This window comes from Lactuca saligna, chromosome 8 (assembly GCF_052625555.1).
Source record: "Lactuca saligna cultivar CGN05327 chromosome 8, ASM5262555v1, whole genome shotgun sequence".
NCBI lineage: Eukaryota > Viridiplantae > Streptophyta > Magnoliopsida > Asterales > Asteraceae > Lactuca > Lactuca saligna.
The window spans coordinates 168,104,312-168,130,928 of NC_136424.1; positions in this window are offsets into that span (position 1 = coordinate 168,104,312).

Consider the following 26,617-nt stretch of genomic DNA (forward strand, 5'->3'; position numbering starts at 1 on the left):
ACTTTCGTTTACATCCCGTCGGCAAATTTTGAAATTATTTTTATTATTTATTTTTAAAAGATCGCGGTAAGAAAATTTCTGTAAAAATTCATAACTTCATTATCTGATGTCTATTTTTGCCAGACTTTTTACCGTTGAAAAACCATTGACGAGACCTTCGATTCTCGTTTAGGTCATTCTGGTCAAAAGTTGCTCGATCTATGTTACGAGTTTTTAGCTGTCCGTTGCTAAGTCAAACTTGTGAAATTCTTAACTTTCTTATACGAAGTCGGATTTTGGCTTTCGTTTTACGTACGATCACGGTTTATTGACATCTAACATAATAGGTAATTTAATTAGTGATTTTTGGATATTTTATTTTCGAAGTTAATTTCATTATAACGAACGTGGTTACAATACTTGACTTTTTAGGTCGTTTACATATAGTTGAAATATCAGGTTGTCACATCATCCCCCTGCTAAAGGGAATTTCGTCCCGAAATTTAAAGTAAGAAATATACAAGTGAATAAGAGAAAAAGATGTGGGTACTTTTGTTTAATCTGATCTTCGCGTTCCCATGTGAATTCAAGTCCTCGCTTGGCGTTCCAATGGACTTTCACGATGGGTATGCAACTTTGTTTCTATTGTGTGACCTCTCGGTCCATGATTTCTACCGGTTCTTCCATGAAGTTGAGGCTCTCATTGATCTCGATCTCGTCGAGTGGGATAACAAGAGTCTCATCGGACAGACACTTTTTCAAATTCGATACGTGGAAGGTTGGGTGTATGTTACTAAGTTCCCGTGGTAGATTAAGTTTGTAAGCTACAAGCCGATTCTGGCGAGAATCTCGAAAGGCCCTATGTACCTTGGATTTAGCTTTCCACGCTTTCCAAAGCGTATTAAGGCTTTCCATTGCGAGACATTCAATAGAAAACAGTCTCCGACTTGGAATTCCAAAGGTTTTCTCCGTTGGTCAGCGTAGCTTTTCTGTCAGTCTCTAGATGCTTTCAACAGTTCACGAATCTGAACGATCTTCTCTGTCATTTCTCGTATGATTTCCGGACCGGTGAGAGTGTTTTCAGTATCTCGTCCTTTAGCTAGTTGTGTGTCGCCAACTTCGGTCCAGCACAGAGGGGATCTGCACTTGCGGCCATAGAGGGCTTCAAATGGAGCAGCCTTTATGCTCGTATGATAACTATTGTTGTATGAAAATTCGACAAGAGGTAAATGTATATCCCATGCCTTTCCAAAGTCAATCACACAGACTCTCAGCATATCTTCCAAAGTTTGTATCGTTCTCTCACTTTGCCCGTCTGTTTGTGGATGGTAGGTTGTACTCATGTCTAGTCCAATCCCTAGGGAACTTTGTAGCGACTGCCATAACCTTGATGTAAATCTACTATCTCTATCGGAGATAATGGACATCGGAACCCCATGCAATCGTACTATTTCGCTTATGTAAGTTCTTGTAAGCCTTTCCATCTTGTTAGTCTCCTTGATTGGTAGAAAATGCGTGGATTTGGTCAATCTGTCGACGATGACCCATATGGTATCAAGTCCACCCGTTGTCTTGGGCAACTTGGTTATGAAATCCATAGTAATCCATTCCCATTTCCATTCCGGTATCTCTGGTTGTTGTAGTAATCCTGAAGGTTTCTGGTACTCGACCTTAACCTTAGCGCAAGTAAGACATTTACTTACAAAGGTAGCAATCTCTGCTTTCATGTAAGGCCACCTGGGTGAACGGAATACCTCGTGTTGTGCGCTTCAGTCATCACCACATCCCTAAAACCACCATGCCTTGGTGTCCAGATATAGTCCATGAGATAATAGGCTCCACCACCCTTGATTTCTAGATTCTTTTCCATTCCTCTCAGGGATTCACCCGTGTAACAACCCGAAATTTCCGTATCATTTTAATGTAACTCTTTCATAATACAATTCACGCAACCGATCATCGTTCCGATTCCGATTTCCGATCTTCCGTTTAATTAAGTCATTATCTAGTACACATTTAAAATGACTTAATGGGTGTCTTAATACATTTAGAAATCATTTTAACACCTAACTCTAGTGATCGGAATATTTCTAGAAATTACCGTATCGGGTTACGGTAACTCAATCGGGTACGACCAAAAGCCTCGTCTAACACCGGTATCGGGTAGAATTCCACCGTTTCCGAAACTTAAACACTATATAAATGTGTTTAAGACTTCATTTGAAGCCTTTGGTCAATTTACCATCAAACATAACCAACCTCTCTCCTCATCCAAGTTTAAGGGATCAAAACTCAAATTTAAGGCTTCAAATCTCTAAGGTACTTCCCCTAGCTTGTATTGCAACCTCCTTAGCCTTCAAATTCGAGTTCAAAGCATGGTTTAGGACAACATTCATGAGTTTACAGCCATGGAACCTTCATGCGCCGTAAACTCATATAACAAGGGTTTTTAAGCCCTAAAACCCTTCCTTTGCATGGTTGGACACTAGATATGACATAATGGCTTAAAGGAAAGAACTTATAACATGTAAAACTTGGATTTAGAGGGACAAAAGTGAGTTTACGGCCAAGGATCATTCTTGGCCCGTAAACTCATATTCAAAGGGGTTTTTGAGCCAATTAACCCTTCCAAAACCTAGTTGGGACTTAGATATGACCTATGGGCTTTCTAATCTAGACTTGGAACACTTTAAACTTGATTTTTGAGTAATAACGATGAGTTTACGGCCAAGACATACAATTGGGCCGTAAACTCCTCTTAAAATGGTGATTTAGTGCCTTTAAACATGTCAAAATGCTTTCAAACTCAACCAATGGCTTTGTGGTAAAATCTAGATGCATCTAAAAATGGTTTAAATGGTTGAAACATATCAAAAGTGTCATTTATGGGAGTTTACGGCCTAGGAGCATACCCTTGGCCGTAAACTCATAAAACAATGTTAATGATGCATCAAATACACCCAAATGACTTGTATGAATTTCTAGAATCACATGTGATTGTTTTAAGCATCAAAAACTATCTTTTTCGATGGTAAAGGAGAGTTTACGGCCTTAGAACATACCTCTAGGCCGTAAACTCCAATAAGTGTCTTAATTGATGTTCTAAATTCATAACAATGCTTAGAAAATTAGTTAGAATCACATGTGATTGCCCTAAATAGTTCAAATTAACCATTCTTAGCCATGGGTGAGTTTACGGCCGTAAACTCTATGAGTGTGGCCGTAAACTCATGTTTTAATTGATGTAAATCCATTCCAAGTGTTCCAAGGCATTTTAAATAATCCATTCTAGCAATCCCTAGGTCCATTTGAGCCCTTAAACCATCAAAACCACAACCACATGAGTTTACGGCCGTAAACTCATGTATGTGTGTGTTCCATAGTTGAAAACTCTCTAAAATGTTTACTCTTGGGGATTAAACTCAAGTCCCAAGCCCCTAGTGCCATTACAAGTCCGAAGATATCACCCGGGTCACTCCAAACGCTCGTTTTGAGGTGTTTAACCTCATTGGAGTGTAATGTTCCATATAATTAGTGAATATATCTCTAATTGTATATATATGGACATTATATCATTTTACATAGGGTCATCGCGAGTAATCAAACCCCGAACCAACGTCTAGCATTCAAAACCGACAAGTTTCCGAGTCCGGTGAGTCCATACCCCTACCCTTTTTCACTGTTTTCACTGTTTTCAGGGGGGGAACACAAGCAAAGTACAAGGGAATTCTTGTACTCAAAACATGTTTTTCAAATGTGTGTTTCATATTCTTATGCTTTTATAACTGATTACTACAACTGATAACAGATCGAACATACAGATCACGTAACATATATTTGTGAAATAAGTCTTTAAACTAGTATGTTATACATATATTTCACAAATGGTTTTCCACATTTTATCAGTTAAAAGCATAACATTAAACATTTGAATATAACACCTATACACTGTTTTGTCCTCGGTAACACTCCCCACACATATACGAGTGGAGGACTATCATATTATTACTAGTAAATTTGTTATTCCAGTATGATTGGAGACACGTCCTCGGAGAACACTCCACCCAGGTTACGCGAGTGGAGGACTACACCCATAACCAGAATCTCTGGTATTTAGAGAGCGTGACTTGAGTGTATAGATCTATACGGGGCTGACTACCCCACACCTGGCTGCTAGCTACAGCCGAACCGAAATGGTTCAAGGGTGACGAAAGTCATAAGTATGTGGACGACTTATTGCCACATGTGGACTACTTATTGCCACAGGTTTCAGTCTATTGTATGGTTATGGAACTCGCAATTAGGATAACAGAGATTTACTTACAGTAATAATGAATTACTTTATACATCGTTTACATCTTTTACATCTTTCACTTACTGTAATTAACATTCAGGAAAGTACGGGACTTTCCTGGGGAAAACATGGAACCTAATCACGATTACATCTTTTATATCTTTAACATCGTTTACCTTAGATACATACATGCAGGAAAGCATGGGGCTTTCCTGGGTAACACTTACATAACTAGAAAGAGTAACAAACTGGATAACATTACATTTTTTACAATTTGTAACATACAATAAGGAAAGTATGGGACTTTCCTGGTAACACGTGATAAGTAAACAGAACAGTTCAACCAGTCAGATGACCAACTATACATTTTCACACGAGTAAACATGTTTTCAGTGTACAAACTTACTATACTTTATATTTGTGAAACAATAACCAACTTTTAAGAAAATACGGGATTTTATTGGTGTACATAACATTTCAGAAACAAAAAGGAAACCGATACATTTTCGTAAAACAAAACCGCTTATGAACTCACCAGTTTTATGCTGATTTTCAAACCGCTTGTGTTCTCAGGTCGACATTAGAACAGGTAACCGAAGATCCTTTTGCTCGAAGATGGAGTACATGAAGATCCGTTTCATTTTGTTTATATATACTATGTATCACAACTGTAAAAACCTTACTTTTGAAACAACTGTAAAACTTTTATTATGTAATGTAATGGATGTTTTACTTTACTTACTATGTGCATTGGATTTGATACTCAACGTGGAGTCAACCCCGGAAATGTTTCCGCCTTCGATTTTCGGGGTGTGACAGATGTGTATCAGAGCCCTTGTTTATAGTGAATGAAGTATACCAAACCTTACATGGTATAAAACTATAAACACTAAAAGGGCCTAAGTGCTCTGAATTAAAAGTATCTTCAAACTACAAGTATTTTCAAAAGTATACAAGTATACCGAACCGTCGTCATCCGTAACCACAAGTAGAATAGAACATAAGTAAATGGGTGTTGCGTACTACGGTTAAACCTGGGCAGTTATGTAGTCGTGTCTAGGATCAATTTAGCTTGGCCAACTAAATTCATTCGAGACACGGCCAACATGTGCTTAGGAGTGACTGTGGTATGTGGCATGCCTAAGACTTACCCTAATATCCCAAACATCGAACCAGTGTTGTAAGCAAATCATGAAATACTATGGGAGTATTTCTCAAGCCAATCCTCTGTAGGGATCCTCATTCGAGTGGTGGTCTGTGATCATTCTTAGCGATAAATTATCTGTTTTGATAACTCTTTCCTGCTTTATCGCTTACTCAAATCATATAACTGTCATATCTATCAATTCAATGTACAGGACTTACCATCCTCTCTTTCTTGATCTTATTAGATCAAGATGCCTCCCCGAAAGAGACCTAGCTCAAAGAACAACAACAATCCTTCCTCGCCGCCACCTCCTCCCCAGTTCGATCTAACATCGCTCTAGACGATGATGACCGATGCGATGGTAGCAGCTATGTCACAAATGAACCCTAGTGGTTCAGGTAGTGGTACTCTATCTCAAAACCCTGAGGGTAGCCATGGACACCAAAGAGGGGGTTCCTACAAGGATTTCATGAATGCGAAACCAACATCTTTTAATGGTGCTGGAGGTGTCATTTCCTTATCTCGATGGTTCGAGAAAATTGAGTCCATCTTTGAAATCTATGCTTGTGCGGAGTCTGATAAAGTCAAGTTTGCAGCCTGTACCTTCGTTGATAAAGCCTTGACTTGGTGGAATGGCCGAGTCAAATCTCGGACCTTACCCGTAGCCAATGCCATGGGCTGGGAGGCCATGAAAGAACTTCTCATTGCCGAGTACTGCCCCCGTGGTGAAATGCAGAAATTAGAGCATGAGCTCTGGAACTTGAAGATGAAAGGTTCCGACATTGTTGCATATACTTCCCGATTTGATGATCTCGCACTTCTCTGCCCGGGGTTAGTCACTCTTGAAAACAAAAAGATCGAAAGGTTCGTTTGGGGGTTATCTCAACCAATAAAGAGTCACGTTTTGGCTGCTCTTCCGGATACCTATGATAGTGCCAAGACCTTAGCACAAATTCTGATTGATCACAACGACGATGTTAAGGAAATCACTACCACTTCTGAGCCGACTCAAAGGAGTGGTGAAAAGAGGAAATTCTGGAAGAAGAAGAAGGGTCAATCTTCTCAAGGATCATCCAAGAAACAACAGACGGTGGCAGTCCATGCTGCTACTACTACTCCTGTTGTTGCTGTTTCTACCATGGGATCCAAAGCCTCAACTCCTACCAGTAAATATGCTGGTAACCTCCCTCTGTGTGACAAGTGTAAATACCATCATCATCTTGGTCCATGTCGAGAATTGTCTTGCACCAACTGTGGTAAGAAAGGGCACACGATTCGATACTGCAGAACTCCTACCCAATCGGCCAATCAATCATCGGGAGCAGGTGTTAGTCAAGCCTGCTACAACTGTGGAGAAGTTGGACACTTTAAAAGGAACTGTCCCAAGAAGTCAACTGCTGATAACACTGGAAGGGTTCTAACCATGGGACGAGAGGAAGCAGTTGCTGATCCCATTGTTGTTTCGGGTACGTTCCTTCTCGACAACTCATATGCTAGTATTCTTTTCGATTCGGGTGCTGAAAGGAGTTTTGTTAGTCATGCATTCAAACATAATCTAAAACCAAATCCTCAACCACTAACCGAAACGTTTACCGTCGAGATGGCTAACGGTGAGAAAGAAAGTGCTAACAATGTATTCATAGATTGTACGCTTACCCTAAATGATCACTCATTTCCTATAGATCTCATGCCCGTTTCCATTAAGAGCTTTGATGTTATAATTGGCATGGATTGGTTGAGTCCCAATCATGCTGACATTCTTTGTTACGAAAAAGCCATCCGTCTCAATCTTCCTTCGGATCAAACTCTCATAATCTATGGCGATAAACCCAGTTCCAACCTTCATATCATTTCTTGCATCAAAGCTCGAAAGCTCCTTCGAAAAGAGTGTGTTGCATTCTTAGCTCATGTGATCAACGGGAAACAAGAAGTTAGAGACCTCGCGAGCATCCCCGAAGTCTATAACTTTCCTGATGTGTTTCCCGAAGAACTTCCAGGAATTCCTCCCGAACGTCAGGTCGAGTTCCGTATTGACCTAATTCCTGGAGCTACTCCCGTAGCAAAATCCCCGTATCGCTTAGCTCCGGCAGAAATGCAGGAGTTATCCAGTCAACTCAATGAGTTGCTCAGTAAAGGATTCATTAGACCGAGTTCCTCACCCTGGGGAGCTCCGATTCTGTTTGTCAAAAAGAAAGATGGATCCTTTCGGATGTGTATCGATTATCGTGAACTGAACAAGTTAACCGTTAAGAACCGATATCCTCTTCCAAGAATAGACGACCTCTTCGATCAACTCCAGGGAGCCAGCTACTTTTCTAAGATAGACCTTCGATCAGGGTACCATCAGTTACGAGTCCAGGAGAATGATGTTTCCAAGACAGCTTTTAGGACTCGGTATGGACACTACGAGTTCGTAGTGATGCCCTTCAGTCTAACCAATGTACCGGCTGTATTTATGGACCTGGTGAACCGGGTGTGCCGTCCCTTCTTAGACAAATTCGTCATCGTGTTCATTGACGACATTCTCGTCTACTCCCGAAGTGAAGAAGACCACAAGCAACACTTAAGGCTAGTGTTGGAAACTCTTATATCCGAAAAGCTTTACGCGAAATTTTCCAAATGTGAATTCTGGATACGGAAGGTAACTTTCCTCGGTCACGTAGTAAGCGAGGAGGGTATTCATGTAGATCCTTCCAAGATTAAAGCGATAGAGAATTGGTCGGCACCGAAAACACCCACAGAAATTCGTCAATTTTTGGGTCGCGCCGGCTACTATCGATGATTCATTCAGAACTTTTCCAAAATCGCCAAACCTTTAACCACTCTAACACAGAAAGGTGTACCCTTTTGTTGGAGTGATAAACAAGAAACCGCATTCCAAACATTAAAGAAAGCCTTATGCAGCGCGCCTGTCCTGTCTCTGCCTGAAGGGACAGAGGACTTCGTTGTCTACTGCGATGCTTCTAATCAAGGTTTAGGCTATGTGCTTATGCAAAGAGGGAAGGTTATTGAATATGCCTCTAGACAGCTGAAAGCACACGAGGTCAACTATACCACACATGACTTAGAGCTAGGAGCAGTAGTCTTCGCATTGAAGATTTGGAGACATTATCTCTACGGAACCAAGTGTACAATCTTCACTGATCACAAGAGTTTGCAACACATCTTTAATCAAAAAGACTTAAACATGAGACAACGGCGATGGGTAGAATTACTCAGTGATTATGAGTGTGAAATCCATTACCACCCCGGCAAGGCCAATGTGGTAACAGATACCCTTAGCTGAAAGGATAGTGCAGGCCACAAAGTGAGGAACCAGACGATGACCATCCATTCCAACTTACCCATGCAAATCCGAGAAGCTCAGTATATAGCCCTCAAACCCGAGAACGTGTCAGATGAAGCCTTGAGAGGGATGGAAAAGAAGCTTGAGATCAGAGGTGACGGAGTTCACTATTTCATGAATCGAATCTGGATTCCCAAATCCGGTGGATTCAGGGAAATAGTCATGGAGGAAGCACACAGAACCAAATACTCTGTTCACCCGGGTTCGGACAAGATGTACCTAGATCTCAAGAAACAATACTGGTGGCCAAACATGAAAGCTGATATAGTTACATTTGTGGGCAAGTGTCTGACTTGCGCCAAAGTCAAAGTTGAACATCAGAAGCCTTCAGGTCTACTCCAACAACCCGAGATTCCCGAGTGGAAATGGGAGATGATTACCATGGACTTCATCACCAAACTACCCAAGTGTTCTAGTGGGTACGATACCATTTGGGTAATTGTCGATCGCTTGACAAAATCCGCTCACTTCATCCCGATCAAAGAATCATACAAGATGGAGAGACTCGCGCGAATCTACATCCAGGGGGTAGTACGTCTATACGGTGTACCTGTATCCATTATCTCTGATCGAGATAGTAGGTTTACCTCCAGATTCTGGCAATCCCTTCAGAAAGCCCTTGGAACCAAACTAGATATGAGCACGGCATATCATCCTCAAACCGATGGACAGAGTGAGAGAACAATCCAAACCCTGGAGGACATGCTTCGGGCATGTGTCATTGACTTTGGAAAGTCGTGGGATACACATCTATCCTTGATCGATTTCTCGTACAACAACAGTTACCACACCAGCATTAGGGCTGCTTCGTTCGAAGCCCTATACGGTCGTAAGTGCAGATCCCCTCTGTGCTGGGCCGAGGTGGGGGATACACAGTTAGCCAAGAGTCGAGTCCCCGACAGTGCTCTCACTGGTCCTGAAATCATCCGCGAAACCACCGAAAAGATCATTCAAATCCGTAACCGACTGAAAGCCTCACGTGATCGTCAAAAGAGTTACACTGATAATCGTCGGAAACCACTAGAATTCCAGGTTGGAGACCGTGTCCTGTTAAAAGTCTCGCCCTGGAAAGGCACTATACGCTTTGGTAAGCGTGGGAATCTTAATCCGAGGTACATTGGACCCTTTGAGATCCTCTCCAGGATAGGTCCAGTTGCCTATAAACTTCATTTACCTCACGAACTCAGTAACATTCATCCTGTCTTCCATGTTTCAAATCTCAAAAAGTGCCTATCCGATGAAACCCTAACAATTTCCTTAGACGAGATCGAGATCAATGAAAACCTCAACTTTGTGGATGAACCGATCGAAATCATGGATCGAGAAGTCAAACGTACAAAACAAAGTCGCATCCCGTTAGTGAAGGTTCGCTGGAATGCCAAGCGGGGACCGGAATTCACTTGGGAACGGGAAGATTCAATGAAATAGAAGTATCCACAACTCTTTTCTTATCCATGATTTGTATCTTGTCTTATGTTCTAAACTTGAATTTCGGGATGAAATTCCCTTTATCGGGGGGATAATGTAACAACCCGAAATTTTCGTATCATTTTAATGTAACTCTTTCATAATACAATTCGCGCAACCGATCATCGTTCCGATTCCGATTTCCGATCTTCCGTTTAATTAAGTCATTATCTAGTACACATTTAAAATGACTTAATGGGTATCTTAATACATTTAGAAATCATTTTAACACCTAACTCTAGTGATCGGAATATTTCTAGAAATTACCGTATCGGGTTACGGTAACTCAATCGGGTACGACCAAAAGCCTCGTCTAACACCGGTATAGGGTAGAATTCCACCGTGTTCGAAACTTAAACACTATATAAACATGTTTAAGACTTCATTTAAAGCCTTTGGTCAATTTACCATCAAACATAACCAACCTCTCTCCTCATCCAAGTTTAAGGGATCAAAACTCAAATTTAAGGCTTCAAATCTCTAAGGTACTTCCCCTAGCTTGTATTGCAACCTCCTTAGCCTTCAAATTCGAGTTCAAAGCATGATTTAGGACAACATTCATGAGTTTACGGCCATGGAACCTTCATGGGCCGTAAACTCATATATCAAGGGTTTTTAAGCCCTAAAACCCTTCCTTTGCATGGTTGGACACTAGATATGACATAATGGCTTAAAGGAAAGAACTTATAACATGTAAAACTTGGATTTAGAGGTACAAAAGTGAGTTTACGGCCAAGGATCATTCTTGGCCCGTAAACTCATATTCAAAGGGGTTTTTGAGCCAATTAACCCTTCCAAAACCTAGTTGGGACTTAGATATGACCTATGGGCTTTCTAATCTAGACTTGGAACACTTTAAACTTGATTTTTGAGTAATAACGATGAGTTTACGGCCAAGACATACAATTGGGCCGTAAACTCCTCTTAAAATGGTGATTTAGTGCCTTTAAACATGTCAAAATGCTTTCAAACTCAACCAATGGCTTTGTGGTAAAATCTAGATGCATCTAAAAATGGTTTAAAGGGTTGAAACATATCAAAAGTGTCATTTATGGGAGTTTACGGCCTAGGAGCATAGCCTTGGCCGTAAACTCATAAAACAATGTTAATGATGCATCAAATACACCCAAATGACTTGTATGAATTTCTAGAATCACATGTGATTGTTTTAAGCATCAAAAACTATCTTTTTCGATGGTAAAGGAGAGTTTACGGCCTTAGAACATACCTCTAAGCCGTAAACTCCAATAAGTGTCTTAATTGATGTTCTAAATTCATAACAATGCTTAGAAAATTAGTTAGAATCACATGTGATTGCCCTAAATAGTTCAAATTAACCATTCTTAGCCATGGGTGAGTTTACGGCCGTAAACTCTATGAGTGTGGCCGTAAACTCATGTTTTAATTGATGTAAATCCATTCCAAGTGTTCCAAGGCATTTTAAATAATCCATTCTAGCAATCCCTAGGTCCATTTGAGCCCTTAAACCATCAAAACCACAACCACATGAGTTTACGGCCGTAAACTCATGTATGTGTGTGTTCCATAGTTGAAAACTCTCTAAAATGTTTACTCTTGGGGATTAAACTCAAGTCCCAAGCCCCTAGTGCCATTACAAGTCCGAAGATATCACCCGGGTCACTCCAAACGCTCGTTTTGAGGTGTTTAACCTCATTGGAGTGTAATGTTCCATATAATTAGTGAATATATCTCTAATTGTATATATATGGACATTATATCATTTTACATAGGGTCATCGCGAGTAATCAAACCCCGAACCAACGTCTAGCATTCAAAACCGACAAGTTTCCGAGTCCGGTGAGTCCATACCCCTACCCTTTTTCACTGTTTTCACTGTTTTCAGGGGGGGAACACAAGCAAAGTACAAGGGAATTCTTGTACTCAAAACATGTTTTTCAAATGTGTGTTTCATATTCTTATGCTTTTATAACTGATTACTACAACTGATAACAGATCGAACATACAGATCACGTAACATATATTTGTGAAATAAGTCTTTAAACTAGTATGTTATACATATATTTCACAAATGGTTTTCCACATTTTATCAGTTAAAAGCATAACATTAAACATTTGAATATAACACCTATACACTGTTTTGTCCTCGGTAACACTCCCCACACATATACGAGTGGAGGACTATCATATTATTACTAGTAAATTTGTTATTCCAGTATGATTGGAGACACGTCCTCGGAGAACACTCCACCCAGGTTACGCGAGTGGAGGACTACACCCATAACCAGAATCTCTGGTATTTAGAGAGCGTGACTTGAGTGTATAGATCTATACGGGGCTGACTACCCCACACCTGGCTGCTAGCTACAGCCGAACCGAAATGGTTCAAGGGTGACGAAAGTCATAAGTATGTGGACGACTTATTGCCACATGTGGACTACTTATTGCCACAGGTTTCAGTCTATTGTATGGTTATGGAACTCGCAATTAGGATAACAGAGATTTACTTACAGTAATAATGAATTACTTTATACATCGTTTACATCTTTTACATCTTTCACTTACTGTAATTAACATTCAGGAAAGTACGGGACTTTCCTGGGGAAAACATGGAACCTAATCACGATTACATCTTTTACATCTTTAACATCGTTTACCTTAGATACATACATGCAGGAAAGCATGGGGCTTTCCTAGGTAACACTTACATAACTAGAAAGAGTAACAAACTAGATAACATTACATTTTTTACAATTTGTAACATACAATAAGGAAAGTATGGGACTTTCCTGGTAACATGTGATAAGTAAACAGAACAGTTCAACCAGTCAGATAACCAACTATACATTTTCACACGAGTAAACATGTTTTCAGTGTACAAACTTACTATACTTTACATTTGTGAAACAATAACCAACTTTTAAGAAAATACGGGATTTTCTTGGTGTACATAACATTTCAGAAACAAAAAGGAAACCGATACATTTTTGTAAAACAAAACCGCTTATGAACTCACCAGCTTTATGCTGATTTTCAAACCGCTTGTGTTCTCAGGTCGACGTTAGAACAGGTAACCCAAGATCCTTTTGGTTGAAGACGGAGTACATGAAGATCCGTTTCATTTTGTTTATATATACTATGTATCACAACTGTAAAAACCTTACTTTTGAAACAACTGTAAAACTTTTATTATGTAATGTAATGGTTGTTTTACTTTACTTACTATGTGCATTGGATTTGATACTCAACGTGGAGTCCACCCCGGAAATGTTTCCACCTTCGGTTTTCAGGGTGTGACAACCCGTCACATGCTCAGGTTGTAAAGCTTCCAATTGAGCCTCCTTAATTTGTGTGGATAAGTGGGAATGGATGGTCATATTCAAAGATTTGACTCTCCGACCAGTGTATTCTTTTTGACTGAGGGCGTCGGCTACTACATTGGCCTTGCCAGGATGATAACGAATCTCGCATTCGTAATCATTGAGTAACTCGACCCATCGTCATTGTCGCATGTTGATCTCCTTCTGATCGAAAATATGTTGAAGGCTCTTGTGGTCGATGTAAATAGTACTCTTCGTTCCGTACAGGTAGTGTCTCTAGATCTTTAAAGCAAATACCACTGCTCCTAACTCACGATCGTGTTTTGTATAGTTTACTTCGTGTGTCTTAAGCTGACGGGAGGCATAAGCAATAACCTTCCCTTGTTGCATAAGAACACAACCAAGCCCTTGATTCGATGCATCGCAATACACTACAAAATCTTCTATCCCTTCGGGGAGGGATAGTATTAGTGCGGTGCATAAGGCTTGTTTTAGTGTTTGGAACGCCTTCTCTTGTTTTTCCTCCCAGTCAAAGACCACACCTTTCTGGATTAATGTAGTAAAAGGTTTCGCGATGCTAGAGAAGTTCTTTATCAGTCTGTGATAGTAGCCAACTAGACCTAGAAATTAACGAATCTCTATAGATGTCTTTGGTGCTGACCAGTTCTTAATGTCCTTAATTTTAGAGGGGTCCACATGTATCCCTTTTTTGCTAACAACGTAGCCCAAAAATTCTACTCTTCGAATCCAAAATTCGCATTTAGAGAACTTCGCATACAGCTTTTCCGATCGTAGTGTTTCTAAGACTCTTCGTAAGTACTGACTATGTTCTTCCTTACTTCGAGAGTAGATAAGTATATCATCAATGAATACGATGATAAATTGATCCAAGTAAGGAGGCATACTCTATTCATTAGGTCCATGAATATTGTTGGTGCGTTGGTTAATCCGAATGGCATCACTACAAATTCGTAGTGTCCATAACGAGTTCGAAAAGCTGTCTTGGGAACGTCGTCCTCTAGCACTCGTAATTGGTGATATCTGGATCGTAGATCTATCTTCGAGAAGTAGCTCGCTCCTTGAAGTTGATCAAATAGGTCATCAATGCGGGGCAGAGGGTAACGATTTTTTATAGTGAGTTTGTTCAGCTCTTGGTAGTCGATGCACATTCGGAACGATCAATCTTTCTTCTTCACAAACAAGACCGGTGCTCCCGAAGGTGAGAAACTTGGTCTAATGAATCCTTTTTGGTGAAGTTTGTTAAGCTGACTGGAAAGTTCTTGCATCTGTGCTGGTGCCAGACGATAAGGCGATTTTGCTATAGGGTAGCCCCTGGAATTAAATCGATTCTGAACTCGACTTGGCGTTGTGGTGGTAATCCCAGTAGTTCTTTGGGGAAGATATCGGGGAAGTCACGTACCTGTGGAATGTTGTTTATATCCTTTACTTACCGACTCGTATCAACGATGTGTGCAAGAAATTCCTGATAATCCTTTCGCAAACACTTTCGAGCTTGGATACACGAAATGATGCAAAGGTTTGTACTTGATTTGTCGCCGTAAATCACTAATGTTTCATGGTTAGGGAGATTTAGACGAACGGCTTTTTCAAAGCACATGATGTCGGCGCGAAGAGGACTTAACCAATCCATGCCAACTATAACGTCGAAACTTTTTATTATCACTTGCATGAGGTTGATTGGGAAAGAGTGACCGTCTAAAGTTAGTGTACAACCCATGTATATGCAATTAGAGTTTTCCGTTTTTCCATTTGCCATTTCTACAGTGAATGATTCTTCTAACATGCTAGGTTTACGTTTAAGTAAGTGAATAAAGTTTTGGCTCACAAAGCTTCTCTCTGCTCCACTATCGAATAGGATGCATTCGTATGAATTATCGAGGAGAAACGTACCAGCAACTACTGTAGGATCAGCTACGGCTTCCTCGTGACCAATAGCTAATACTCGTCCCACTCCGCCGGTATTTGCTGCCTTTGGGCAGTTTCTTTTGTAGTGGCTCACCTTGCCACAACCGTAGCATGCTTGGCCTACACAAGCATTGGGAACTTGAGTGATCGGCTTTACGGGGGCCTTGCAAAAACGGACAATGTGTCCCTTTCTGTTGCAGTTGGAGCACTGCATTTACCGACAAGGTCCGTCGTGGTGGTAATTGCACTTGGTGCACTTTGGGAGGTTGCCCACATAAGGCTTTGTTGGGTAGAGATTTGTAGGAATGGTAGTAGGTACCGTCGCAGCGTTTACGGCAACCAGTTGTTGTCTCTTCGAGGATTCTTGGGAAGACCCACCCTTGCCCTTATTCCACCCTCTCTTCTTCTTGTTGTTGTTATTGTTGTTTCACTTTTGTGGTTCTGGTGCAGAAGTTGTTGAGTTTTGATGATTTCCGTGATCAATAAGCGATTGTGCCAACTCCTTGGTACTTTCAAAAGTGTCAGGTTTTCAAGCTAACACGCTTGACTGAATTTGGGGCGACAATCCCCAAATGTATCACTCTATTTTCTTGCTCTCGGGAGAAATCATATCTAGGCAAAGGATTCCCAGATCGCAGAATTTGTTGGTATAAGTTGCTATGTCGGTACCAATCATCCCCAGAGTCCAGAGTTTGTGCTCAAGTTTTTGAATATCTCCTCGTGGATAGTACTCCCTAATCAACATGATTTTCAAGCTCTCCCAGCTTATTGAGTTTGCCACTATCAGGGTAAGTACCTTAACATGGCCATTCCACTAAGTTAAAGCCCTATCAGTAAGTGTGTAGGTTGCAAACTTGACTTTGCTGTGATCGGGGCAGGAGCAGATTTCAAATATTGATTCCGTCCTTTCAATCCACTGCCTTAAAATCATCACACCACCCGTTGCATTAAACATCTAGGTCTTAGCATTCATAAAGTCTTTATAGGTGCACTCCCGGGGTTGCCCATGACCATCGCCATGGTTGGAAGGATGTATGCCAATTCCTAAACCAGTAGTAACAGGGGTATTAATCTATGACATGGTAGCTGTTACAGCTGCAGTGACTGCTGCCTGGAACATGACAACATCAAATTGAGGAGGTGGAGGTGGTGGTGGTATCGGTGCTTCCTCACCGTTGTTTCGTCTCGGATTTCTATGCGGAGCCATCCTTCAACTAAAGATTGAAAAGACAAGGGTAAGAAGTCCATAGTGTAGAAAATGTATGTGTCTCATGAACTAAATTGCTATAGTTCAACAACAGATGATAGTATTAGTCTCAAAGATGGAAAAGAGAAGGTTATTCGTAAATCCGAATATATGAACAAGCGTATGGTTTTTCCATAATATTTTAAAGATTGAACGAGATACGCAACGTAGTAATAATAGCGTGCAAATTATATTAATATAATAGATGATACAACGATCACGAAAATTTGACCCTTAAAAGGGTCTCCGATTACAAGAATTTTAAGGAAGTAAAAACTTTTAGCCGAGGTCCTATCTTATAAGAAAATTTGAGGTTATCGCAAGTACTACTTGTGACGTGTGTTCCGCTTGGAGCTTGACTCCGCATCCGATTGCTTTGACTCCATAAGACGCCTATCGAAGGCGGCTTGTTGTTCCCTCAACTCTGTGAGGGCTGCATTCATTTGTGTTTGGATTGCATCGGCGCGGAGATGGGTGTCCATCTTCAACATATCTAGATGACGCATATCGGCCGCGTGAACTTTTACTTCCACGTTGACTTTGCGGATTCGATTTGCTTGGACCCTCGATTGGTAGGATTGGTTGGCCAGTTTACCTACCATGACCGGAAGTGCTCGGTCGGTTGAACCTCCGTCCTTGATGTCGTAGAAGTCTCGACACATACTGTAGGGAGAACGTATCCCTTGTTGTTGCCTCCAATGGATGAGGTGACTTCCCCAAACGGGAGTCGGTCCTTGGAAGTTCCTCCTAATGGCTGGAGGGTTGACTACTTCTGGTTCCGAGTCTGTACCAGAGTTGTCCCCTTCTTCCAACTCGATAGGTTCTTCATCCTCTTCCGGATCCTCCTCTACCCATCCTCCGTTGCCTTGGTTCGGGTAGTAGGGGTCCCCTTGCGGGTGAAATCCATCCATTTAACTATACGAGAATAGGGTTATAAGATTTGAACAAAACTTGAGAACATGTAATACTAATTAGTCTATTGTATGCACCAAATACTCCTATAGTATTTAAATTGTACATTTCTTACTAGTGTCCATTTTTGGTAAGTTTTGACTTGTAGCTCACTACGATCATTCCTCGATATACGTTAGTCTATTTCAGATAAACATAGTTGATCAGGCTATATTCGTCCCAAATTTGATTACATATCTCAAGAACTAATCGTAGTGTCCAACTTGTCTTAATACTTTTGTATAGTTCTCATCATGAAAATATGTCGCTGTATGCAGGTATTTTGGATTTTCATGACCTAAAATAATTTATTTAAATGAAATAAGGATTTTAGGTATGAAAACTTTTGTTAGAGACTTTGATTCCCTAAGCATTTATAGTTTGTATATCTTATGAGGTTCGATATACTTAGTTCACAATAAACATTGCTCTGATACCAATCTGTCACACCCCCAAACCGGAACAAATTAATACATAGTAAACAAAGCAATACAACCATCATATATATATATATATATATATATATATATATATATATATATATATATATAATTGAAAGTTTACATTGTTTAAAAGAGTACATGTTCAAAACCAATTACAATATGATGTCAAAATATGAATTTGAACTAGCACCGCAACGTTCCTTCTTCAAAAGCTGTTTAGTACCTGTAATTACTGAATCCCTGGGACATACAAGTAGTTTTGAAAGAGCAGAATAGCATTTAAGCTGGTGAGTTTCATAAGCATTTAATGATAGTATTTGTATGAAAATGAAATGGTTCGTTTTTGTTCGTTAGTCTCTAGAAAATCCCTTATTTCCTACTGGTATAAATGTAGCCTTAAATCAAGACCAATATATGTTAAAAAGTTGATGTTTTTCCATCTATGAGTAGTGGTTAGAAGTTCAAAACTTATATAACAATTGGGTTTTTCATGCATAAAATAAATGAACTTATGTATGTATAAAACCTCCATTATATCTGAAAACCCCCGTAAATCAATGTGTTTTTAATACTCTATGTGACTTTTATAACCATGCTATTGACAAGGAATGCCTATACACAACGTTCTTCAGGCGTTGGAATGTTCTGACGTTTGTCACCCCAAATGGTGTACTGTAGCTAACAGTCAGGGCGCGGGGTTGTCAAGCCCGTATAGATTTATACACAAACACCATGCTCCCCCTCCAAGGGATTCTGGTATATAATACAGGACTTGAAATGTGTACGCATGCGTACGTGAAGTTTAATGTCTCACAAAACTTAGTATAAAACAGATTTACATGTGAAAATGTTCGTTTGTTATTGTATATGAAAGTAGTTTCTTGAAATAGTATTTCCATGTATGTAAAAGTTCATAGTATTCTCGTAAAATATACATATTATAGTTTCCCAAAAGTGTGTTTCGTTTGTATGATAAACCCTTAGTGAAAATGCTCACTTGTTATGAAAAGTGTAGTTTTTGTAGTACCAAAACCGACATACAGAAATATAGTATAAGCAAGGTGTCGGATATAAATCAATTTCTTATTTCAAAAGATAAAATGTTGTTGTGGTATAATTTACATATGAATGTTTCCCTATAATAGTTATAAATCACATATGATTCCGTTGATAAAACGCGTATACTGAAAGTTTATATAACACACAATAATAATCGAGTGTTTTACTTGTATTACACCCCCCCCCCCCCCGCCTTAAAAGCATATAAAAGTACTCATAAAACATTTAAAAGTGTGAATTATAGGGGTATGAACTCACTTGAAAGATCGGAAGAGGCGGGATGAAAACCGAATAGAATTTCGACTCGAGAAAGTGGATTTTCTCGGGATCCTCGGGAATCTCGGGAGCACAAACGACCCTCGGGACTTGAGCAATGTGACCGGGACTTCGGGATAGCACGAGCACGGAAAACGAGGCAAAAACGCAAGAGAAATGAGAGAGAAAGGCCCTTTTCTTCGGAACCCTCGCATCCATTTTATAGGGGGTGTGAACCGCCCTCGCACGCGGGGCGTACGGGCGTATGTTGGGCGTACCCGTGCGTCTCGCATGAGCGGATCCTCGACTGCTTCAGACTCCATATGGGACGTGGCATAGCCTCGCATAGGGCGCAACGTGGACGATCCGAGGCCAAGGCCTCGAGTACGCTGGGCGTAACCGTGTACGCTGGGCGTACTCGCGTGACTCAGCTTTTGGATAATACCGATGTTTTCATATAAAAAATATATATTTAATATTTAATAAACTTCAAAAATTCATATCTTCTTCATACGAACTCTGTTTTCGACGTTCTTTATATCCACACGTAGGTGAGACCATACTCTACAACTTTCGTTTAGATCCCGTCGGCAAATTTTGAAATTATTTTTATTATTTATTTTTAAAAGGTCGCGGTAAGAAAATTTCTTTAAAAATTCATCACTTCATTGTCTGACGTCTGTTTTTGCCAGACTTTTTACCGTTGAAAAACCATTGAGGAGACCTTCGATTCTTGTTTAGGTCATTCTGGTCAAAAGTCGCTCGATCTCTGTTTCGAGTTTTTAGCTGTCCGTTGCTAAGCCGAACTTGTAAAATTCCTAACTTTCTTATATGAAGTCGGATTTGGGCTTTATTTTTACGTACGATCACGGTTTATTGACATCTAACATAATAGGTAATGTAAGTAGTGATTTTTGGATATTTTATTTTCGAAGCTGATTTCATTATAACGAACGTGGTTACAACACTTGACTTTTTAGGTCGTTTACATATAGTTGAAATATCGGGTTGTCACAATCTCACTCTAAAACCAATAACGACATCATAATATAACAGATGGATACCAAGGCTACTCTTTTTGTATGCACCTAACATGGCAATGGTTTTTAAACTTATAAAATTGTTAATATGTACAAGATCTTGATGGGACTTAATAAAACCAAAAAGATGATTGGCATCGGTTCAATGAACATATCCATACACGATATGATCATACAAAAAAAAAGGTTACAAAAGTCCTAAGGCAGTAGTCGGGTGGTGAACTACTGTCAAGGGATTAACAAGAGTTTAGATATTTAAGTAATTATAAATCAAATTTTTTTTGACTAATAGATGACATTTTTAATAATTTTAGTCACTAACGATTATTATAAGCTTGACTAATTAAGAACTTATTTTGAAAAGTTTGATTGAATGATTTTTAGTGCATCTTCGATCGGCAAATATCGACTCTAATTTAAAATAACAATTAGCACTAATCATAGATAATAAGATCCCGTCAAATGCCTTAGTGGCCGCTAATGCTGAATTTTACAACACCGATTGATAATCACTGTGGTACAACATACTCCCAACCATAAAAATACATTTTATATATATTTGGAATTCAAAATTTTCAATTAATCATGTCAAAATAAGTTGCTAAGTGTATCAAAGTAGGCATTAGTAATAATGAAATGCTTTAAATAGTGGATGTTTAATAAGAGTTACATGGTGAGACCGTATTGCACCTGATGACGGTCTCTAATTATTAAAAGATTAGCTTAGAGATTACCTACATTTTGCATATGATATTAGGAATGTCGGGGAAAAGTAGTGATAATTTTCAATAGTAATGGACTTTTCGGAAATTATTCAAGAAAATACTTACTGTGGGAAGCAATGCCAACTAGTTTTAGACATTTGAAGCACAATGGTATTAAGTACTAAACGAAGGACATTTCATATCCATCTTTTAACATGTATTCAATGTGAAACAAAAACTAAAATATCAATGATACAATCAATAAAATCACTTAAACTCACTTCACTCCGAAAACAAAAACCCTGACATACCAACATATTGTTTGTTATAATAAATTAAAAGTGTGTTGCATAACATGATCAAAAACAATAATAAAGCCAATAGGAAATGTAACAAAAATCAAACTAAAACATGAAGATAATGGATTTATTCATCAAGATTTAATTTGTATTGATGTAACATTGACACAACCAATCTACAACCCTAGTTCACAAACAGGAAAGAGGACGCCACAAGTATTGGCAAGCTTGGGGAGATATTGGTAGTGTGGTGGCAATAAAATCTGATTAATGTCTATGTATTTGCAAAGGCAATTTCTGTGTTGATCCAATTCTTCACAACAAATTGGAGATGGTGAACCGTTTGAAATTAGAGCTGGATAACAATCCTCTATCTTCATTGGGATTGCAGTCTTGAGCGTGAGCATCACCCAAAATAAACATCATTGCAACAAGAATAGCAAGAATAGATCTATTGTTCATCATTTTACTAATCTTGTGATGAAAAATTGAAAGATATCAATACAAATATTGGGAAACTTGGTTTCTTATTACATTCACTATGTCATATATATATATATATATATATATATATATATATATATATATATATATATATATATATATACTATTAGAAATTAATAATCAAAACAAACAATTTTATAAAGTATGGAAGGTATGATAATGTAACGCAAAATAAATTTAATGAGGTAATTAAGAATTTAATAATGTAACGCAATATTTATATTCGTTGTTTTTAGCCAAACCATAGTATTAAATGGAAGAGTTTAGTTTAGTTCAGTGAATAAAAAGTTTAGGTTTTCTTCTTTACAAAAAATTCAAATGGGTTCTTGCTAGAAAAATTGCAAGGGTATGTAAATAATTTTATAATGTCACACCCCGAAACCCAAGGCGGAAACGTTTCCGGGCCGGACTCCACATTGAGTATCAAATCAATGCACATAGTAAGAAAAGTAAACAACCATTACATTACATATGAAAATTTACATTTGTTCAAAAGTAAGGTTGTACAAGTGTTATACATATGTATATATGAACAAAATTAAGACATGTCTTCTACGTACTCCATATTTGCCAAAAGGATCATCGGGTACCTGTCCAATGCGGACCTGAGAATACAAGCATTTTAAAAATTTGCATAAAGCTGGTGAGTTCATGTAACAGCCCGGATCCCCAGGTACCTTTACTTTCATATTTTTGATATTCTGTGAGGGGACTCAGCAAGTTGGAGGTCGAACTCGCCGAGTCGGGTCGCGGTTTTGGACGGAGGTTCGCGTCCGGAATCGGCGAGTCCAAGGGATGGACTCGACGAGTCCGCGCTGTTTAATGAACCCTAATTTCCCGGTCCTAAGCCCTATTTAAAGGACCTTATGGCCTTTATTTGCGGCCACCTTGAACCCTAAGTGCACCCATATGACTGAGAGACCTTGTGAGTGTGATAAGAGGCCATTTGTTCATCATTTTGTGTATTATTGCAAGAAAGGAGGGAGAAGATCAAGCTTGAAGAGTTGGGGAGCTTGGATCTGCTTCTATTTCATCAAGGGAACCTTCTTGAGGTAACTTTCAGAGCTAAACTTCGTATTTTGGGTTGATGTGTCAAAACTAGGGTTTCTTCTTGCCTTATTTGGATTAAATTGGAAGTATTAAAGGTCCTATGGAGATATGGAACCTAGATCTGGACTTTAGCAGGTCCAGGAGGCCCCATATGACAAGCTTTATGTCCATTCTTTTGAGTTGGAAGCTAGGGTTGCCATGTTAGAGGTTATTTCTCCAAAATGAGCCTTGTATGCATTGCATGGCGACCAAGACTGAGACTTTATGTGATAAATGAGCTTGGGAAGGCCAGATCTATGTGTGTATGGAACGGATCTGACCGCAAAAGCCAGTTTTAGCTGATGCATGGCATGGACTCGTCGAGTCGCAAGAACAGACTCGACGAGTCGCTTGAAGATTGTCCTTGAGACCACCCAGTGTGTAGTCCTGCCGAGTTGTGGGTGACTCAGTGAGTCACAGAGAGTTAGAAAGGTTTTGACAGGTGGACCAAGTCAAGTTGGGACTCACCGAGTTGTCCTTGCGAGTCGGTGAGTTGAGTCGCGGTGGCCCCGTGATTCAGGCCCAGGTGGAACTCGTCGAGTCAGGGGAGTACTCGACGAGTCAAAGGGAAAATCCTTGCAAGTTGGTTATAACGCGTAGACTCGCCGAGTCACTATAGTGCACTCGCCGAGTCCGGTCAAATTGACCAAAGACTGTTGACCAAGTCAACCTGTGTTGACTTGATAAGGATGGTCAACCTTAGTGGTACAAGTAGTAATTATAGTTTCATGATGTCATAGGAGGATTATAGCTCGGGGGTTCGAGCACGAGTGATTCCAGGGTTCACGAATTAGCGAGACATACGATGTGAGTCTTCTCACTATACTGTGCCCGGAAGGGTTTGACTGTGTGACCGGAAGGTCGAATATGATATGAGATATATGCCTTATGTGTGATAAGTTATTCATTATATGTGCCATGTATGATATGCTTGATTTGGGTCGGAAGGCAACATGTTATGGGCCGGAAGGCGTGGTCATATGGACCGTAAGGTTGACGTGGGTAGGACCGGAAGGTCTACCCAGTCGGGACGGAAGTTGTATTTTGGGGAACTCACTAAGCATTTATTTTGGGGAACTCACTAAGCATTTATGCTTACAGTTGTTGTGTTATGTGTTTCAGGTACAAGCGAGGACCGTGGGAAGGCGCCGGCGTGATCGTACACACACTCGGGGAACCATTTTGTGATCTTTTTTTATGTAACCGGTCGTGACTAAATTATTACGTTGGAACCTAAATTTATTACTCAATGTTTTGATGATTGTAAAAATAAAAAAAATTTGGTTTCGGAATTTATGACGTTACAGTTCATAATCTGTTTTGTTTTCTGAAAATGTACGAGTTTCCTTTCGGTTTCTGAAAAAGCTACAAACCCAAGAAAATCCCATATTTTCTTATATGTAAAGTTTAGTTATCTGTTTTGTTACACGACTCTGCTTATGTATAATTGTTATCCCAGGAAAATCCCATATTTTCCTAAAAGTTGGCTACCGATCTGAAATGTAATGTAAAAGATGTATACTAAAAACCTGGTTATCCTTGTGAAGTGTATGTTAGTTTACCAACCCTAAATGTAATGTAAAAGATGTATACTGAAATGTATTAGTTTTAACACATATATAAAACTAATAACTACAAAGCAAACTAGTTAATGAACCCATTATTACTAAATAGTAAATCTCTATTATCCAAATTGCGAGTTCCATAACCATACGATGGACTAAATATGGCAATAAGTAGTCCATCACACTTTATGACTTTTGTCACCCTTGAACCTTTTGGTTCGGCTGTAGCAAGCAGCCAAGTGCGGGGTAGTCAGCCCCGTATAAATCTATACACTCAAGTCACACTCTCTATCTAAGAGATTCTAGTTATAGTGGCGGTCCTCCACTCACGTATCTCTGTGGAGTGTTCTCCGAGGACGTGTCTCCAATTTATAGGAATAACAAAATTACTAGTAATAATACATAAAGATCAAATGACGATCCTCCCCTCGTGTATCTCTATGGAGTGTTACCGAGGACAAAACGATGTAATAAGTTTCATGTTCAAAGTTCAAATGTTATGCTTTTAACTGTTATAATGTGGGTAGCCATTTGTGAAAATATTTAACGCCCGTAAGCTCGTAACCCGTAGGTGTTTTTGAAGTAGCTGCTAGACGGTCTGGTGGACCGCTAGTAAGCTCGTAACCCGTAGGTGTTTTTGAACTAGGTGCTCATTAGGTATTTTGAACTGAGTGTGTTCACTACCTATCTTTGAACTGAGTGTGTTCACTAGGTATTTTGAACTAAGTGTGTTCACTAGTTACTTTTGAAATAAGTGTTTACCAGATGTTTTGGACTACGTGTTCACCAGTTGTAATCTATAAGCTTTGGTAACGATGGACTTCGTGCCGATCCCTTAGGATAATCCATAGGAATGAATGAACGAGAAATAGCTGATTCTTAGGGTAGATCCTTAAGAGTAAACAAGATAATGGGGATGGGTAATTGGGTTTAATTGCTTGATTGTTTAAAAATAATAATTATATTATTGTGGGTTGAAAACCCTATGTACTCACCAGGTTTCCCAACCTAACCCACTCAGTTAATTTACATCACATGTATTGATATGAAGTCACATTACACCGAGAGATTAATGAGATGTAGATCACTAGTGTAAATAAATGTAAGTTCCGTTTATGCTTATGTTTCTGTATTGACGATGACATCGGAAACGTTTTAACATAAATAAAAATACGTTTCTTCGAAAATGCTTTGATAACGTGTTTATCGTATTTTTCTGGGAACAAATTCCACAACATTTTAATGAAAAGAAGTACTCTGATTTTTATAAAGCATAAACAAAACCGGTCTTTTATGGTCGTGACTTTGGGGATGTCACAGTTGGTATCAGAGCATTAGTTTAAGTGAACTAGGAATTTGTAGGATTTCTAGACTTAAACTTAGAATGCTAAGCAATGATTGTGAGGAGTGTGTCTAATAAAATTTAGGTAATACACCTGAATAGACACAAGCACTAGCTTATTTAGGGAAAATTCCTAACATGCTTTTATGTGCTAAATGATTTATAATACGCATTATATGATCGGATCTATGGTCTGTTGCCGACCGGATCTGGAAATTTTATGTGCTCAGGTTTCTAAATGTTTAAATACGATATTAGAGCTGGCATGTAACTTTTTGGAGTAATAAGGAGGAATATGCATCTAGTTCTTCCTCTATCTATATTCTCAACTCAATACACCAATCGCCTGCTTTGGAGAATAGGATGTCATGATAAGGACTCATAGAGAATTGAGTAAATAGAGGAGATGAAAAGGCTTATGATAGTGAATGACACCTATCGGAAGATATCATAAGAGTGGTATCTTGCCTTTAGAACATGTCATGCAGTACGTTTAGAGGAGTACAGTACGTCCGAAGTACACCTTCAATTGGCAAGGATGATGGAATGATTGGCGTAATTCATGAAGTTGACCCATCGTATGGCATTTCCACCGAGCTGAAGCAGAATTGATGATTGAAGATACGTATAGAAGAAGTCCTAGTAGAGTCTAGGGAAAATTT